This window comes from Puma concolor, chromosome B4 (assembly GCF_028749965.1).
Source record: "Puma concolor isolate L17-30 chromosome B4, mPumCon1.1.hap2, whole genome shotgun sequence".
NCBI lineage: Eukaryota > Metazoa > Chordata > Mammalia > Carnivora > Felidae > Puma > Puma concolor.
This window is the reverse complement of record NC_141673.1, coordinates 133477472-133495537: the sequence shown is the minus strand read 5'-3', so window position 1 is coordinate 133495537 and position 18066 is coordinate 133477472. Positions and strand designations below refer to the sequence as shown.

At 40.9% G+C, this 18066-nt stretch overlaps 1 protein-coding gene across 2 annotated transcripts in view; it reads left to right on the top strand.

Annotated features, from left to right (window-relative positions):
* CELF2 (CUGBP Elav-like family member 2) overlaps positions 1-18066 on the top strand; it is an 830774-nt gene that overhangs the window by 250275 nt on the left and 562433 nt on the right. Inside the window, exon 1 of one of the 2 annotated variants that reach the window (XM_086714990.1) lies at positions 10701-10832. The exons of the other annotated variant lie outside the window; for it this stretch is intronic. The gene's annotated coding sequence lies outside the window, so the exon portion shown is untranslated. Of the gene's footprint in view, positions 1-10700; positions 10833-18066 lie in introns of those variants that run through there. 2 annotated transcript variants of the gene reach the window in all.

Here is an 18066-nt window from a genome sequence, read left to right as displayed (position 1 = left end):
CAGGGCTCGATCTTATGACCCTGGGATCATGACCTGAGCTAAAATCAAGAGTCAGATGCTCAACTGACTGAGCCACCCAGGTGCCCCCCTATAAACTCTTAAAGACACTATTTAAGGCAAATGTTCCAATGAGATATAGAGATAGAGATAGAGATAGAGATAGAGATAGAGATAGAGATAGAGTTAGAGATAGAGACTAGTCCCCCCTTTATCCATGGAGGATATATTCTGAGACTCCCAGTGGATGCCTGAAATGATGAAAAATACCAAACCCCATATATACTATGTTTTCTCATACGCATACATACCTATGATAAAGTTTAATTTATAAACCAGGCACAGTAAGAGATCAAAACAGTAACTAATAATAAGAACAATTTAAACAATATACTGTAACTACAAGCTATGTGGTGTCTCCCTCACTCAAAATACCTAATTGTACTGTATTCACCTGTCTTATGAAGTGCATAATGATAAAATGCCCACGTGATGAGATGAAGCAAAGCGAATGATGTAGGCATTGTGATACAACATTAGGCTACCAGTGACCTTCTGACCATATGTCAGAAGGAGGGTCATCTGCTTTAAGACCACCGTTGACAGGGATAACCAAAACCCTGGAAAGCAAAATGGGGGCTCAGGGGGCCCACCGTAAGTGAAATGACTCCTCAGCATCCTTCACCATCTTTGATAGTTCCAAGATGTGAAAGATAGAGGCAAAGTTTTTCTCAGTATCCTTTTCCTTCTTCACACCAATTGTATCATACATGCATTTTTTAAAAATCCATTTGTTCATAAGCGAATGTTTTCCAAATAAGTTGGTGAGACAGTTTTACAAATATCTGAAGCAGTGAAAATGATCCAAAACTGCTCAAAGAAACTCTAAAATCTCAAGTCCATATAAAGAAGTACAAATGTTACTAACTCACTCTGCCACCTGTATCACGAGAAAAGCATTAGAAGTCACGATCACTTCTAAACACCTATTTTCTCTCCTATTGAGTTTTGAAAAGATCAGTGTTATTTTGCGTCTTGAATCATTCAGATGCATGTAATTTCAGTGCCTGGAGATGTTAGGCAGAATTATTCACATTTGCAAAAACAAGGAGAAATCTTTTGGTCATAAATTAGCAGTAATAGTACATGCAATTTAGTACTTATTTGTATTAGTGCAGTTCCAAAGTGTCTAAAGAGTACTTTTACAAAGAAATTCCCTATGGTATCTACTGGTTCCCAATTAAGGAAAAGTTGACACCAGTGCTTGTATTGATCCTATGCCATCGCAGACATCTCTAGCAATTGTGTGACCCACCACTGTGGGTGTCACATACACCTCATCCCATCCAACCAAGAGTGCCCCACCCTCCATGTCAATTACCCAAAGCCTGTGCGATGAAAAGACATTGCATATTCTTACTTCAAAATATGTATTTATATCTTTGCCTATTACACTAGAAAAATTGTTCTCTTTTTTCAGCAAGCACTTATTGAGTATCTAACATGAGTTGGGCCCTTTCCAATCTGACATTAAACTGGCCAATACTGCCATTAATTTTTCCCCCTCATGTTATGACTGCAGGATCAAGATTGTTTAAGTCACAGAGAGGTTCTGTGTGAAGAAGAGGAATCTTTTCCTGCCTACATCCACTCTCTACCTAAATTGAAAGCCAGTGAGCAACCTTCCCTGTTTCCATCTTGCCAACCTTTCCTGGCACATGGGGTTCACACACGAGGTTTTCAAAACAGCCCATGCATGGCCAGCCTTCCTGGACATCACCAGAACATCAAGGCTCAGAAAAGTCAACTCACAGACATGAATATTAGTTTATTCCTGTGGGAAAAGTTCCTTCCCTAAAAGATATGCGGAAGGTGCTTGTTGTCAAATCCGTCAAAACTATGCCATGTAAAGCTATAGGGGGAAAAAACACCTCTGATAAAAACTGAAGAGACATTTGCAAAGAGGCCTGTTTCATGGACATGGCCTACTTGTGGTTCTTTTTCCCATCATCACTCAGCAAGCAAGAAGTTAGAGAACTAGAAATGGAAGTCATGTGTGCACAATAACATTCTATTGGTCAAAACTGCTGCTTCAGCACCTGGATTTCTCACTAAATTATTTTCCTTTCTTGGCCCCTATCTCATTTTATAGTTTTCAAGGCAATTTCCTAGTCCATGTGAATTTGTTCAGTCTCTTCTCCTGGATCCATGTAAACATTTTCACATGTCCCTCCAAAATTCTTCCCTTGGTCCGCACCCCTACGGAGCTCTCTTTGAAGTGGAGAACTTGGCAGATCCTTTCTCCGAAAAGCAGCAGGCTTCATCCTGGGGGTTTGAGATGTGTGTTGTGTTTAACCTCCTCCTAACTGGCCTGCTTGCCAATAGTTAGTATAATCTTAAACCAGTTCCATTTTCCTCCAGCGGATCCATCTATCCCCACATAGACCACCTACCTTCATTCTGCTTCACTACTTGTGGATATTTTTTTCTGCGGGTGTCCCTCCGATGGAAGATGACCTCTCTAAAAAGACCATGGAACTAGCCCATCATCAGTACTCCCTATCTCTGAGCTTGATGTAGCTATCTTTGGGTAAGTTGCATACTTCCTGGTAATTTCTCAATGCTTCTGTACTTGAACAAGGCTGATCATCTGTTCTTCCCATCTATCATGTGCTATTAGGAGGGTCAGCCATTTTTTAATGTGGTCTGCATCATGTTGATATTCTTTCCTGCCTGTCATTTGGACTGGGTGACATAAGACACGCAAACGAACATTCTAAAAGATAGTGTCCCTATTTTGCATTTTTGCATGATTAGTAATTCCCCAAACTGCTTGGCTGCTGTCTGTCTCATTTCTCATTTTAATTAGATGGCCAGTCCGGGGCGTGAATCCTTGAGTCGCCTAAATCTTCACCATTCATCTAAGGCAAATCAGCTGCCTTGCCTTTCACGGCTTTCATTCACTGTCTTATTTTTAAATCTTGCAGCAGGATTTCTTATTATGAAAACCGAATAGTCTGTATTTTTTGAGGGCAACAAGTAAATCTGCAGAAGACCAGGATAACAGAGAACGTGGACAATATTGACACAGTCTTTAAAAACCAGATGTTTAATGTTCAATTATGCATTTATTTGGCGAAATGTGCTATAGTCGCTCTCTTTGCGTATGGAGAATTTAAGAATTTCACTAGTGCTGGCAGCCTCTTGGAAAGAGGCTGTGTCAAATAAGGCTCAGCCAAAAAAGAGACCTAGATTTGGGATTGATTAGCCATCTGATAGAGTTCTAAATCAAAACTTTTTGAGGTGAATTATTTTAACTTTAGCTTCTGATTGAGGCTAGACCCCACAAAGAAGTTCCAATGTGTATTGTTTTTTGTTTTTGTTTTTCGGTGTTTATTTATTTTTGAGACACAGAGAGAGGCAGAGCATGAGCTGGGAGGGGCAGAGAGAGAGCAAGACACAGAATCCGAAGCAGGCTCCAGGCTCTGAGCTGTCAACACAGAGCCCGACGCGGGGCTCGAACTCATGAACCTTGTGATCATGAGCTTAGCCACAGTAGGACGCTTAACTAACTGAGCCACCCAGGCGCCCCTCCGATGCATGTTGTAAGAGAGAATCCTCACTCTCCTTCCACCATCTCTGTGCTGAACACTGAACAGAGACCAGCAATCTCTGTGAGGTGGTTCCTTGATTTTCTTAAACCTGTTACTAAACCTCTTAGGCCTCAAAACTGGCGATTTGGATCATATGATGTTGGTTTTAGAGTTGCTGTTCTTAATAAACATGAATAAAATAATTAGATTACTAAATGATTACAATAATGATTTCAATATCTCAAGCGCAGCAAAGTGGATAACTGCCCTGTCACCACCTAGCCATGTCCCTTAGTAGGATTGTGAGCCTAACCTTGGCTCCACAGTAGGGCCAGGTGCACAGTGAGAAACGTAAGACAAGTATGAGACAAAAAGTAGGAGACAAGTTACGTTCCTGTCTAAGGGACAGCTGGATGGCATCGGAGTGCCACACCGCCGGAGAATACAATGCACCTTGCAGAAAGAGCTTAGAAACCATTTGTTGAACTTACAAAATGGTGATCTAGATTTTTTTTCAAGGATAGGATTCTTTCAGGGATCTTTGGAAAAATAAGCTAAAGTAGTTGCTGGTGTTGCCCAACTAGGAGAAGATCCATCCTCTGGGAGCCTGGTGGGCCTATAGATGGAGACTGTTCTAAGTTGTCCCCAAACCACCCCGGAGTGATGGATCCTGTAGTCATGTCTATCCCTGCAACTACCCTTGAAGGGTCCACTATGTGCCACGCACTGTGCTAGGCATTGAATCAAACCCTATAAATAAAATAGATGGTATGGCCCTTGCTTTTCTGTGGCTTTCATCTAGTGAGAGAGACCAAGGAAAACCAAAAATAAGTGTATTTATAAATCATGGTCAGTGCAGTGAGGAAAATAAGAAAGGCACATTGATAGAGAGTGATGGGTGTTGTAGAAGGTGGGATATGTTCAGACCTGAAGTATAAGAAGAATACAGCTTTGTGAAGGGCCCCAGGGAAGGGGAAGACAGATCCAGAACAGAAAGGGACAGTGTACGTGGATTCCCTGAGGACGACAAACATCGGAATCGTCACAGAGCCTACAAGAGGACCTGTGTCAGGGGACAAATCAGGCAGTGACTTGTTAACCCTTAAAAGGAGTCTGAGTTTGTATTTTATTAAAATGCTCGGTGCAGGGGCGCCTCAGTGGCTCAGTCGGTTGAGTGTCTGACTTCAGCTCAGGTCATGATCTCCTGGTTCGTGAGTTCAAGCCCCACACTAGGCTGTTACTTGCTGTCAGCACAGAGCCCGCTTTGATCCTCTGTCTCTCTCTCTCTCTGTCCCTCCCCTGCTCATGCCCTCTCTCTCAAAAGTGGATAAATATTTATTTTAAGAATATAAAAATAAAATAAAATGCTCAGTGCAAAAGGCTGCAAATGAATTTTTAAAAAATGTCAGTATGAAAGAGGTCAGTGGTGGAGGTGGGACGACCGGAGAGAAGGGCTCACCGTGAGCTGGTGGTAGCTTGGGCCAGGGTACTTAGTGGCTGCAGCGACGGACAGAAGATGGGTTGGAAGTGACGATTCTGTAGAGAAAGCGACAGCACTTCCTGCATGGGGTGAGGGAGACAAGCAGGTCGGGGATGATTCCCAGCTTTCTGGTTGGACAAAACGTGTGAATCATGGCCCAGTTTGCTGAGATGGGGAAGAGGGAGAGAGAGACACAAAGGGTGTTATGTTTGGTTTATGAGAGATTCATGGCAGTTATTAAGAGTTCAGCATATGGACATTGTTAAGTTTGAAGCACCTGTAAGATAAGCAAGCAAAATGTCCAACAGATTCTTGGATATTCTGTTTACAAGGATTTGGTGCCTATCTACTCTGTGCCATGCACTGTTCCATTATGAAAAAAGGTAAGTGATTCTGGATCTTTTGGGAAGTTTGGGCTGGATATAAAATCAGCTTGCAGCTGCTCTGAGGGCTGGCTTCCTTACAGAGGGCACGTTGCCTTCCGCTGCCATGAGACATGAGACACATCATGACAAGCTGACAGTTACTCGGTGCTCCCAAAGAAGGAAATGCATTACAGCTTCATGTACTATCCATCAAACTGTGGATTAAATGGCCCCCAAAGGACCGGAATCAGTCAACAATGTTTACTAATAGTCGGTGTGCAGGGGCACCTGGGTGACTCAGTCAGTTAGGTGTCTGACTTCGGCTCAGGTCATGACCTCAGGGTTTGTGGGCTTGAGCCCCACGACGGGCTCTGTGCTGACAGCTCGGAGCCTGGAGCTTCTCTCTGCCCCTCCCCACTCACGCCCTCTCTCCCTCTCTCTGTCTTTCTCAAAAACAAACAAACATTTTAAAAAATTTTTAATTAGTGGACAAAGGTTATTACCATTTATTTATAATAGCAAGATATTGATAGGATCTACATGTCTAACACAGAAGAAAAGGTTAAATAGGATATATTCATCTAAAGGAATGTTAAGCGGTCATTGCAAATAATAGTTTTGAGGAATATTTAATGACGTGACATAATATTTAAAATCTCCAAGTGAAAAATAGGCCACTAGGGCATATTGATAGGATGATCCTAGTTTTCTTTAGAATGAAAGTAATATATGCGTTAAAAAAAAAGACAAAGGAAGTTAGTAAATAATATAAATTATGGCTATCAATAGTTGACATGATTTAAAGTGACTTTCATATTTTCTCTCTGCTTTTAAGTATTTGTAAATGTCTTATAATGAGCCTCCCCTACAGTTCTAAATTAAAGATGGGGGCAATTCCCTACAAGAAAAGGCGGCCTGATAGGAGGGTTGGGGAATTAGGAAGGACATGTAGACATGGCCCCTACCCCTAAGTTAAATGTATAAAATGGATCCATGAAAACCAGGGCCATTACTTTCTCTTAAGTCGCTAAAAAGATCAGTATGTTTATTATTTATCGCCAGTGTATCACATGGACAGGCTTGTGGGAAAAATGTGCAAGAGTGTGGAGAGATACTCTGAACAAAGGCAGGCAGGGGCGCCTGGTTGGCGCAGTCGGTTAAGCGTCCGACTTCAGCCAGGTCACGATCTTGTGGTCCGTTAGTTCGAGCCCCGCGTCAGGCTCTGGGCTGATGACTCAGAGCCCGGAGCCTGTTTCCGATTCTGTGTCTCTCTCTCTCTCTGCCCCTCCCCCGTTCATGCTCTGTCTCTCTCTGTCCCAAAAATAAATAAAAACGTTGAAAAAAAATTAAAAAAAAAAAAAAAGGGCAGGCAAACAAGACCAGGAAAATTGTTATTGTTAACTAACATTTATTGCACGTTTATCAGACACAAGTATTTTACGTTTGAGAATGACAACTGCAGAATGTTAAATTTATACTGGATTAATTTGGGTTAAATACTATTTCTTTCCCTTTCAACCCTCTGGTATAAAATCAGAAATTGGGAAACTTTAATTACTAAACAAATACATGTATGTGCCCATGTATGTGTGTTCCATCTTCATATAACGTTAATTAAGTAAGATAAAGTTAAAATTTAATTAAAACTTTGTCACTAACTCTAGCCCCAGTGATAAGGTGAAAGAATATAATGGTTGTCACCTGTCTGTTGATTTATCATTAATTAAAGCTCAGCTGGTAAAGTCGTCCTTGAACTGAAGTGGGAGACACCGTTCAGATGTAGTTGCCATGGGTGCGGATAGTGAGGTCCCCAGAGTCACCAAATCTGTTCCATTCTTATTCCAATTTAGAGACTAGCATCTGTAAAATCCAAATCCCTTTGTTAAAGCAGATATAAAGATCTAAAAAAATAACAAACGTCACTTCTCAAAATAATTGTTTCAGGATTTCAAAATGTTTTAGAGATGTCTAGAAATCCCTGAATATTCCTTATGCTCTTAAATAGAACCCAGTAGGCTTAAGATCCCATTGTGCTAACAATATCTCCTTCTCTGAGAAATAGTGGAGGGTCGGTCTTGTGGCAAATCTTTCCGTAATCTTGGTTTGGGGGTCTGTTTATAAATCAGATCTTCGGGTAGCCCCTCCCCCTATCCTTTTGTTTAAAACTAAGTATCACCACCGCCTTACAAACAATTGCATCAAATGCAGTGACTGTCTGCTGTGTTCATGAGGGTGTTTGCTTTAGAAAGCAAGGTTAGCGCACTCTTGTCTGGAGGTAGAGGAGAATCAACGTTCTGAAAAGTACAAGAACAAAATCCCAAGTCAGCTATTGATCCACTTCTGAGGCAGAATTAAGTTTGCCTCCGAGAGGAACAGAATTATAATGTAACTCCTTCAGGGCAAAATGGACCACCATCAACAAAGCCATTATACACATCAGCCACTTTGTAATTCCATCCAGATGGTGCCTTTTGCCTTTTTTTCTTCCAAGGTTCCTTTGAATAGAGAGAGCTTCATGCTGATGAGGCAAAGCATTGTACTCCATCTTAACATTGATCAGTCAGATCACCTCGCCTTGGGGCTGTAGATTTCATGACTAAGCTTTATTAGTTATTACCCCCTGCTCCCAGAGGAGTAAGGTGAAAACAGAGATGAATTAGCACAAATCTTGTATTGGTTTTGGAAACAATAAGCTTACTATTCTGCTTTAATGAGTTTGACTTAAGTGTATTTGTGAAATATATCATATTTCCAGTTTGTGAGTGGAAATTTTTAAAAAATCGAGTGAGAAGTTAAATGCTCCAGTGTGGTTTCCAACACTAATGTATTCATTTGTTGCCAAACACGCCTGACCCCCTGTTGTTTGATTACAAAGTTTAAAACGCATTCCCAAGCCGAATAGGCCAATAACCTTTCTGCAAAAAGATGTGCGTGTAACAACAAATCATGACCTGCTTAGGTCACTGAATTGATGAAGGTGAGGTTTTACCTAACCTACTGATGTGCTACCTAAAAACACACAAGCGGGTGCAGAGAAGTGTTTTCCGGCATTTACAACAGGGCACGCATCAAGTCCAAATCCTGGTCCCACTTGGCTTGTACTCCTCGTGGGAGAGAGTCTGTCCTGTAATCCAGCCCATGGATACTCTCCGAAGGTTTCCTGGCACTATCAACAATTGCTAATCTATTCATCACATTGTGGAATATTCTTTGCACTCGAACATGTCACAAGGAACATGTGCACAGCAAGAGGTCTTAAATAAAGTTGGTTCTAGAAATATGACGTGGCAGGAGTGAGCTGCTTTGGTATTTCTTTATGTTTCAAGAGATTTCTGGACATCTAAAAGAATTTAGGCTATATAATTTACTGATATTACCCAAGGGGAAAAAGTGTTGGCAGCACAAATATTTCTACCATGATGGCATTAAAAATGAAATACTGAGGAGCTCCTGGATGGCTCAGTCAGTATCACTATTAAGTATCTGGCTCTTGATTTTGGCTCAAGTCATGATCTCACATTTCATGGGTCCGAGCCCCCACATTGGGCTTTGGGCTAACAGCACAGAGCCTGCTTGGGATTCTGTCCCTCTGTCTCTCTGTCTCTCTCTCTGTCTCTCTCTCTCTCTCTCTCTGCCCCTCCCCTGCTGGTGTGCTGTTTCTGTCTCTCTCAAAATAAATAAATAAACCTTAAAAAATGAGGGGAAAAAATGAAATACCGAGTCTCAATATTATTCTAGTGGTAATCCCTGACTCAGGAGAATCCTAGTTCACATATTCACAAACCAATATGTGAATATGTTTACATGTGTTAGAATTGTCCACAAACATTACATCATGTACCTAAAGCCAGTGATTTTCAACTGATGTGGCCCATTAGTGAGTGACATGAAATCAGTGTTATGGGTTATAACCTTCCCTTGTTTATTTTTCAACGAAAGATACTATTATGATAAAAAAATTCTGAGTGCATCTCATATTAAAAAGGCAAGTATGGGGCGCCTGGGTGGCGCAGTCGGTTAAGCGTCCGACTTCAGCCAGGTCACGTTCTCGCAGTCCGGGAGTTCGAGCCCCGCGTCGGGCTCTGGGCTGATGGCTCAGAGCCTGGAGCCTGTTTCCGATTCTGTGTCTCCCTCTCTCTCTGCCCCTTCCCCGTTCATGCTCTGTCTCTCTCTGTCCCAAAAATAAATAAACGTTGAAAAAAAATTTTTTTTTAAATTAAAAAAAAAATAGAAAGGCAAGTATGGCTTAGTGAAATGTTTGTTTCAGTTAGTGTGTATTTAGTGGGTTTATATATGGTGTCACAACGTGAAATAAAATTTAAAGCCAATATCGTAGGAGGTTTATGTTCTTTTATTAATAAAGAGTCACACTTTTTAAAATTCTTTACTAAAAAAAGGATTCTAATTTCCAAAGCTCTGTGTGTGTACGTTTGCACACATAAGCAAAGGCCAGGAGAGTGGGTGGGTTTTTACCTATCCGTGGGGGGGGGGGGGGGGTGAGGGTAGGTGGGTGCTATGCGATTCTACAACAGAAAGAGTAATTCACACAAAAATAAACATTTTACCACAGAGTTCCAAATGTCTCCACCATTTCTTCCAATCTTATCCACTTAGAGGTAGTAAAACACCCTGGTAATGTTATGGGAATTTGCTAACAAACAGCGCCTTCTGAAAAGCGAGCCCACTCCCCAAAATGAAATGTGGCCAACGATTGGAAAGCACACCACGTGACTGATTATAGCTTTTATTCCTGGGCAGCTGAACAAGAATAGCATTTTTCTTTCTTATATAAAGAAATTCGCAAGTCTTTTGGAAAGACTTCTAGGATGAGCGGTTGACTTTTGAAATTATAAATTCTTTGTGATATCCCTACCTTGGGGACATGGTCCCATGCCTCTGACTTCCCTAACTTAAAGTAAAGTTAACGTAATGGACTGTACTTCCCTGAGGTCATAGAAACAATTCCAGAGCAAAACTTACAGCATCTAGGAAACAGACCACACTGCTTAACGCGGTTGCTTAATTTGTGTTTTCAATGTACATTTATAGGTAAGGGTTTATTGTAAACAGGATGTTCTCCGGATCAAATGCATGGATGTAATTAAATTGCTGCCTGTTGAGACATGTTTTATAGCTCTTATTAGAAGTAAATATAAATAAAGGTTGTTTGGAGATTTGTGCTTTCTTTTTAACATTTAACTTGAAAAACATTTTAAATTAACCATTTCAGTGATGAGGCAGTACTCTTACTCATGTTTCTTTAAGGTCCTAGAGGAAAACTGAAGACACCAGACCCGCTTCAAGAGAGAAACACGAGTATGCATAATCACAAGGCAGTGGCTTCACAGAGAACTCTGCCGTCTCAGAATTTGACGATATAGGAGCGCCTGGTCTCAGGTCTATTTTTGTTGCTCATGGGTTTAAGTCCAGATTCTGTGGCTTCTTTTCTTACCCTTCAACCATCTTGCCAAACATAGTCTCCTGCCACATTCCAGCACAAGCCCTGTTTGCAGATTCAAATTCCACTTGTCTTTGAAGCCCCACACGAGTGTCTCTGTCATTCCCAAGCCTCTGCTGGTTCCCAAAGCCTTAAATTATGCTGTCCTGAGTTTCTGAACCACAAACCATCTGCTTCAATCAGTTCCCAATAAGACTTTACTTCATGTGTCGCGTTAGTTACTACGGTGTTTTAAAATTTAGATGATTTCTTTCCCTAAATAGATTATTTGCTTCCTGTGAACACAGACCATCTTCTCTGGGTTCAGAAATGACATTAACCAGTCACTTTAAATGTATTTCAAGGTCATGTATACAAAAGACCAATACTAGGATGAAAACTTACAAGAGAAATGAAAAAAAAATCAGAAGCGATAAAATAGAGGTATAAAATCTCAAAATGTCATAAAAATCTTCATATTAGGACATATGAAGAATTAGGAGGCAATTAGCAGGTAATTAATACAACTACTGATCATTTTCAGCAGATATGTGAACTTGGAGCATGGATTTCGTCCATATTCATGTTCATCTTCTATTGCACCCTCTTCCTAGTTACTAATTGTCCAATTATTCAGGTAATAATAGGTATTATTTAAGATGACTCTGGGTGAAAGTAACAGAAAACACAATTCAAATTGGCTTCGACGATAAGGGAATTAATTGGCTTAAATCACTGGAAATACGGAGATAGGATAGGCTTCATGATTTGCCTTAATCTCCTGGCACTGCTTCATTTTCCTGCAATTCATTGGGTTCTACCTTCTTGTGTCTGCTAGCTTTCTCCTCTGACTGGTCTTGAGATAGAGCAATAGTTCTACACCCAATGCACAGGACAAATTGGCTGAAGGGAAAAGAAAAGGAGACGTTTTTGGAACCTTTCCCAGGACAGCAGGAAAGAGCTCTCCTAAGATGGTCCTGCATGTGATGTCCATGAGCCATTGTGCCAAATTCCATCACGTGGCCCCTCCTACAAACTTAACCAGACCAGTCACACTCACTCTTGGAGCCGTGGGTGGGTTTCGACTCACCTCAGACACCTGAGTCTGGAATGGAAGAAGGTACTCCAACAAATCTGGGGTTCTTTGGGGAAAAAGAAATGAGAGAAATGATGCTAGGTAGGCAACTGACAACAACCACTATGACAACTTTTCAAAGAAACCTTTCTTCCCCAGTAGAACCAAAGGCTCTAATGCTCATCTCTCTGTTGTTCAGTATCAATGAGTGTTGGCTCAGTTAAATATAAAATGCTCCCTGGACAAAGAGTCTATTTCCCACAATAATTTTACAGATATATTATTGGGGAAAGCTGGTAAATATTTACTTAGGAAGAGTCCCTTTCATATAACATCAAGAATAATTTTTTTCTCTGTATCCTGCATTCCTAAAATAGTGCCAGAAACCTGGTCATTCACCAAAAAATACTGATGCTGTTTCTTTCCACTTTTATGTAGTTTCTTTTGGAAAAGAAAGCTATACTTCTCAGGTCATTTAATATTCTGATGCAGAAGGTCTTTCGAAGGTGCTCAGTCTATATTTAAAAGTATTTAAGGGGCTCCTGGGTGGCGCAGTCGGTTAAGCGTCCGACTTCAGCCAGGTCACGATCTCGCGGTCCGTGAGTTCGAGCCCCGCGTCAGGCTCTGGGCTGATGGCTCAGAGCCTGGAGCCTGTTTCTGATTCTGTGTCTCCCTCTCTCTCTCTGCCCCTCCCCCATTCATGCTCTGTCTCTCTCTGTCCCAAAAATAAGTAAACGTTGAAAAAAAAAAAAGTATTTAAGAAAATTTGGCTCATTTAAGAAAATTTAGCTCACTGATTACTGATGATGGTAGTTATCTCACTATTGCCATGATAAAGTTTGGTAGTAAGGAAATTTTGTTTTCATCATTTCACTCATAAGGAATACAATAAGAAAATACCTCTGCTCATAAGCTAATATCTAATAGACCCATTATGAGACATTTGGGATGGAGTCATTGTATTCGGGGTAGAGGTTTTTTTTTCCTCCTGAAAATAATAGTGCCCTCATAGTTTTCAGCTAGAAAATTTATTTTGACTTCTCCTAAAGTAATATTATATTAAATCTTGATTTATAAAATCCATATAATATCACATAGGTTTGTTTTATAATTGTTGAGTCATTTTTCACTGAACATCAGTGAAAAAGGTACCAATCTCAAAGGAAGTAGATTTCTATTGACTATCTCTCTATGATTTGTTAACTTTCAATGGCTCAGTGGTATTGATTCAATTACATTAACCGGTGGTAATAATGATACCTTTATTGATCCTTTCATTTTTTTCTTTTCTTGAACTACCACTTTCCTAAGATTCATTCATGATTGGTAATTTTCTAAGAATCATCATCCTAGAACAGCATCAATATCAAGAACCTATAAATCAGATTGACTTAAAGAATCAATAGTTTTGCTGGGGTGCCTAGGTGGTTCAGTCAGTTAAGTGTCAGACTTCAACTCAGGTCATGATCTTGTGGTTCACGGGTTCGAGCCCCACATTGGGCTCTCTTCTGTCAACACACAGCCCACTCTGGACCCTCTATCTCCCTCTCTCTCTCTGCACCTCCCCCACTTGTGTGCATGCTCTCTCTCTCTCTCTCTCTCTCTCTCTCTCTCAAAGATAAATAATAACATTTTAAAAAGATCAATAGTTCTGCTAGTCACTAGACAAAAGGTCAGCATCTGTAATAAAAAGAAACTATGAATTCATTAAATTCAACAATGACAACAAATACACATGCAGATATGTATGTGGGTACCTGTGTATTTGAAAGGCCATAAAACCAAATAGGCAAGTGGATGAAAAAGGAAAAGAAATGATTAAGAAGCATGAAAAGACATTCAACAGCCAAATACTAAAAATACCAATGAAATTGACTATGAACTATCTTCTAAAAAACATAAGAATAAAAAAAAAACATAATAATAAGCTTGTTGTTAAATACATAGTTCGAAGGAATTGAATATACACCTATGATACAAAACCAAAATACGTTATAGCAAACACTCCTCTCTGCATAGAGTGAAAGGAGTGTAGAGAGAACTAGAAGGTAGAGTTCTCGCCCTTATTATCTTACCATTGAAGTTGTTAAAAGATGGTTACATTTTCCATCCTTTAAAACTTGTAAGGAATTCTTCAGTGATGAAGAAGCGAAGTTTGTAAACTAGGCCCCTTGTAAAACCAAATTGTTCTGAGCCCCAGGACTTTCTTTCCATTTATTGATGGGTTCAGATGCCTGCACTCTATCTACAGGTACCACAAATAAAGTGTTGTTAGCCGCTGAATGATATTGACAGAGCTATCAGCAATCTGCAGATTTTCATTGTGAACTGTGGCATCCTGAAATCAGTTGAAGCAGAAATAATATCTCTGTGTTGAAAGATTTCAAGTTCCTTTTATTGATAGGTGAAGTGCAAGACTGGATATGAGTGACTGAAGAATGCTTTGAGAGGGCAGAAATGACAGCTGGAGCACTGCCTACGATTGTGAAAGGGAAAACAAGAGGTAGGAAAAGAAACCAGCCATGCTCTGTGCTGTTTGGTATATTAAGCTTTAATTCACCTTAGGTTCTTTATCCAATTTTCATCAGGTTTACCTCTCTGCTTTATTCTCTTCTGAGCGCTGTAAGGAATTATCAGCACCACAACCCTTTGGCAACACTTAGTGGGAAGCCCTGGGAGGTCAGCAGTATGAGCTGGCGTAATGACATCTTCCTGACTGGAACAAAGATAGCATTCATCATCATTTAAGTAGACAGACGATGCTGCTGGACAGCACTTCAGCCGTGGATCACCTCAGTGTTCCATATGGAGCCAGCCCTTGTCCCTGTGTCTGTGTGGAGTAGGAAGCTCAAGGCTGGAGAGTGAGACTCTTGCTAGAACTTCCAGGAAAATTAATGCACTAAATCAGTTGGTTAATTATCTGTATCATTGACCTCGGTGCCTTAATGGGAAAAGATAGTTCAGACGTTGCATGGTGGTAAACAAAAAATTGTAGTGCAAGCGTCCATTGCATATTGACAGACTTGAGTGTCTTGATAATGTGGAAGGAAATCAGCCACCTGGTCCAAAATGAGTGCCTCTCTTTTTGTTTTCCTTTATTTTATGCATTTCTCTTTTTTTAATTTTTTTTAATGTTTATTTATTTTTGAGAGAGACAGAGACAGAATGTGAGTGGGTTAGGGGCAGAGAGAGAGGGAGACCCAGAATCCGAAGCAGGCTCCAGGCTCTGAGCCGTCGGCACAGAGCCTGACGCGGGGCTCGAACTTACAGAGCTGTGAGATCATGACCTGAGCCGAAGTCAGATGCTCAACTGACTGAGCCACCCAGGAGCTCTATTTTATGCATTTCTTATTCCCCCAACCTATGTGTCACTCAGTTTCCCTAAGATCAATGCCATGTGTCCTGTAAATTCATTTGTCTTTTGATTAAAGCTGCCTCTTTGAGCAAAGCTTCTCGGAGAGCTTTTTCTATCTCCTAACTGTCACACAGTCCTCTGAATGTTTTTAACCTTGTCAAAAGCTGGGGTTCTCCTTAGTTGACGTGGATCCTTGCTTCATGGTGATGTGAGACATCCAATCCTTGAATGCTTCCTAACACTGTTCTTGCCAGCCATCTCTGAGCCTGAGCACAACAAACAGATTTCATCATTGAAGCTGAATCTCAAAGAATAATATGGCATGAAGTCAAGATGAGATAGGGCCACATAGATGGAGAAGCCAAGCCTCACACACCCATGCCACGTAAAGTGGGTGAATATTAGCTGAACTCAGTGACCTCAGTTAGCAGCCAACCACGACTCACACAGGGCCTCACCCCCAAGGTGAGCCACATGGCCCCAGCCCTGCACAGGAGAATCACCATTGTCATGGAAAGTCCTTCCAGTGGCTTTAGAAATCTGAATGTTTATCTTCCCCTTCTCACCAAAAATTAGTATCAGTATGGGATGCCAGGTTTTTCCTGGCTGTATATGCCTTTGGAAAACCACAGAAAAGATAAATTATATTCTTGAAAAGAGAGTGCTTTTCCGAGTAGAAGTAGTAGCTAAAATAGCCAGGTTTTTATCATTTTATTACAGTAATAAGACTGTTCCTACTCTTACTCTTTCTGCCCTGGTACATCTATCCAGACCTCCTCTTTACCTCCTCCCACAGTCCTCCTCTTTATCTCTGAGGACGGGGGATGCTGGGAGATATCTGCTTTTGCCCTTTGGATTCTCCACATGATCCAGACTGACACTTGAATGGGGAGAGATTGTGCTACTGTCACTTGGTTTGGTATCTGATTGTACTAGGAGAGCCCATCATTTCATTGGTTCATCCATTCATTTACTCACGAAATCATTATTCATTTATTCATTAAATGACTCATACCTTGTGTGCGCCCTGCATAAGTCACAAGATGCAAATAGTTCAGATGGATAAAACTTACAGTCTGGTATGGGAGATGGGCATTAAAGATAATTACAAAAGCAGTAGAATTAAGGGTACCTCTGATTAGAGCCATAATGGAGAAGCACAAGGTGCTTTAAGCACATGTACACCTAATCAGGGGCCTCAGGAAGATTTCCCAGGGGAAGTGACATGCAAGCTGAGTCCCGAAGTCTGTACAGAACTTGTCCAGGCAAAGGCAGTAAAAGGCCAAGAGTGTTTCTGGCAGAAAGAACAGTATCTGTAATATTGTCGAGGAGGAAAAGAACGCTCTGTGTGGGAGGAACTGAAAAAAAAAAAAAAACCTCTCAGCAGGGCACAGTGAATGAAAAAGATCGACAAGATAAGGCTAATGATGTTGGCAAAGGTCACATCATGCAAGGCTTTGTAGGGCTTGTTAAGGAGTTTGGATTTATCATACAGGCACTGGGAAGCCATAGAAGAATTTTAAGCTGGGTGGTAACATGATTTAATGGGCATTTTAAATGATCACTTGGTGCTTTATGGAGTATGGATTTGGGTGGTGGGAGTTTAGAAGCCTGCTGATCATCATTTTGGCCGATAATTCTTACAACATATTATGACACCTGAATTAAGTAACAATAGAAATGGAAAAACTAGAAAGCTGCAACAAATATCTGAGAACTAAAATTGATGCTTTTGGGGGAATGTGGGGGAAAGGGTATGGAATGTGGCTCCTGGGTTTTGACATAAGTGGTTGAATGGATGACGGTGTCACTTGATAGTTTTTAGGAATATTTGAAGGAATAAATTTGAAGAAAAAGCCTATGTGTTAATTTTTTAACAGGTTAAATTACAGGTACCTATGTGAAATCAAAGTAGACCTGGTAATTAGGTAGTCAGAAAAGTTGTGATGGTTAATTTTATGTGTTGAACTGACTGGGCCTTGGGTCACCCAGATAGTTGCTCAAACGTTACTCTGAGTGTGTCAGTAGGGACGTCTTGTGGTTGAGATTAACATGTGAATCAGTAAATTGAGTCAAGCAGATTTCCTTCTCCAATCTGAACAGGCCTCATCTAGTTTGTGGAAGGTCTGATTAGAACAAACAGGCTGACCCTCCCATGCGGAAAAGGAATTCCTCCTGCCTGATGGTTTGAACTGGATCTCAGTCTTTTTCCTGACTTTAGACTGTAGAACCAAAACATCAAATCTTCTTGGCTCTGCAGCCTGTTGGCTTTCAGACTAGAATGTACACCATTGACTCTCGGTTTTTAGGCTTCACACTTGAACTGGAACACTTGAACATTGCTTCTCTTGGGTTCCAGCTTCCCAATGGCAGATGTGGCCTTCTCAGCCTCCATAATCACATGAGCCAATTACTTATAATACATTTCTTCCTGTGTGTGTGTGTGTGTGTGTGTGTGTGTGTGCGCGCGCACACACACACAGACGTGCATACACATATATCCTTTCAGTCCTGTGCCTCTGGAGAACTCTAATACAAAAGGTATCTGAATGGTGATATAAATTGAAAATTCTGAGCATATAGATGTTAAATGGAGCCATTGGAACTGATGAGACAGCCTGAAATTGGGAACAAGGGAGAAATTCTAAAACTGAGCCTTGAGGCATTTCAACATTAGAGGTTGGGTAGAGAAGGATGATCCAACAAGGACAAAGGAATGACCAAGGAGGTGGGAGGCAAAGTGGGAGATTGAGGCACCATGGAA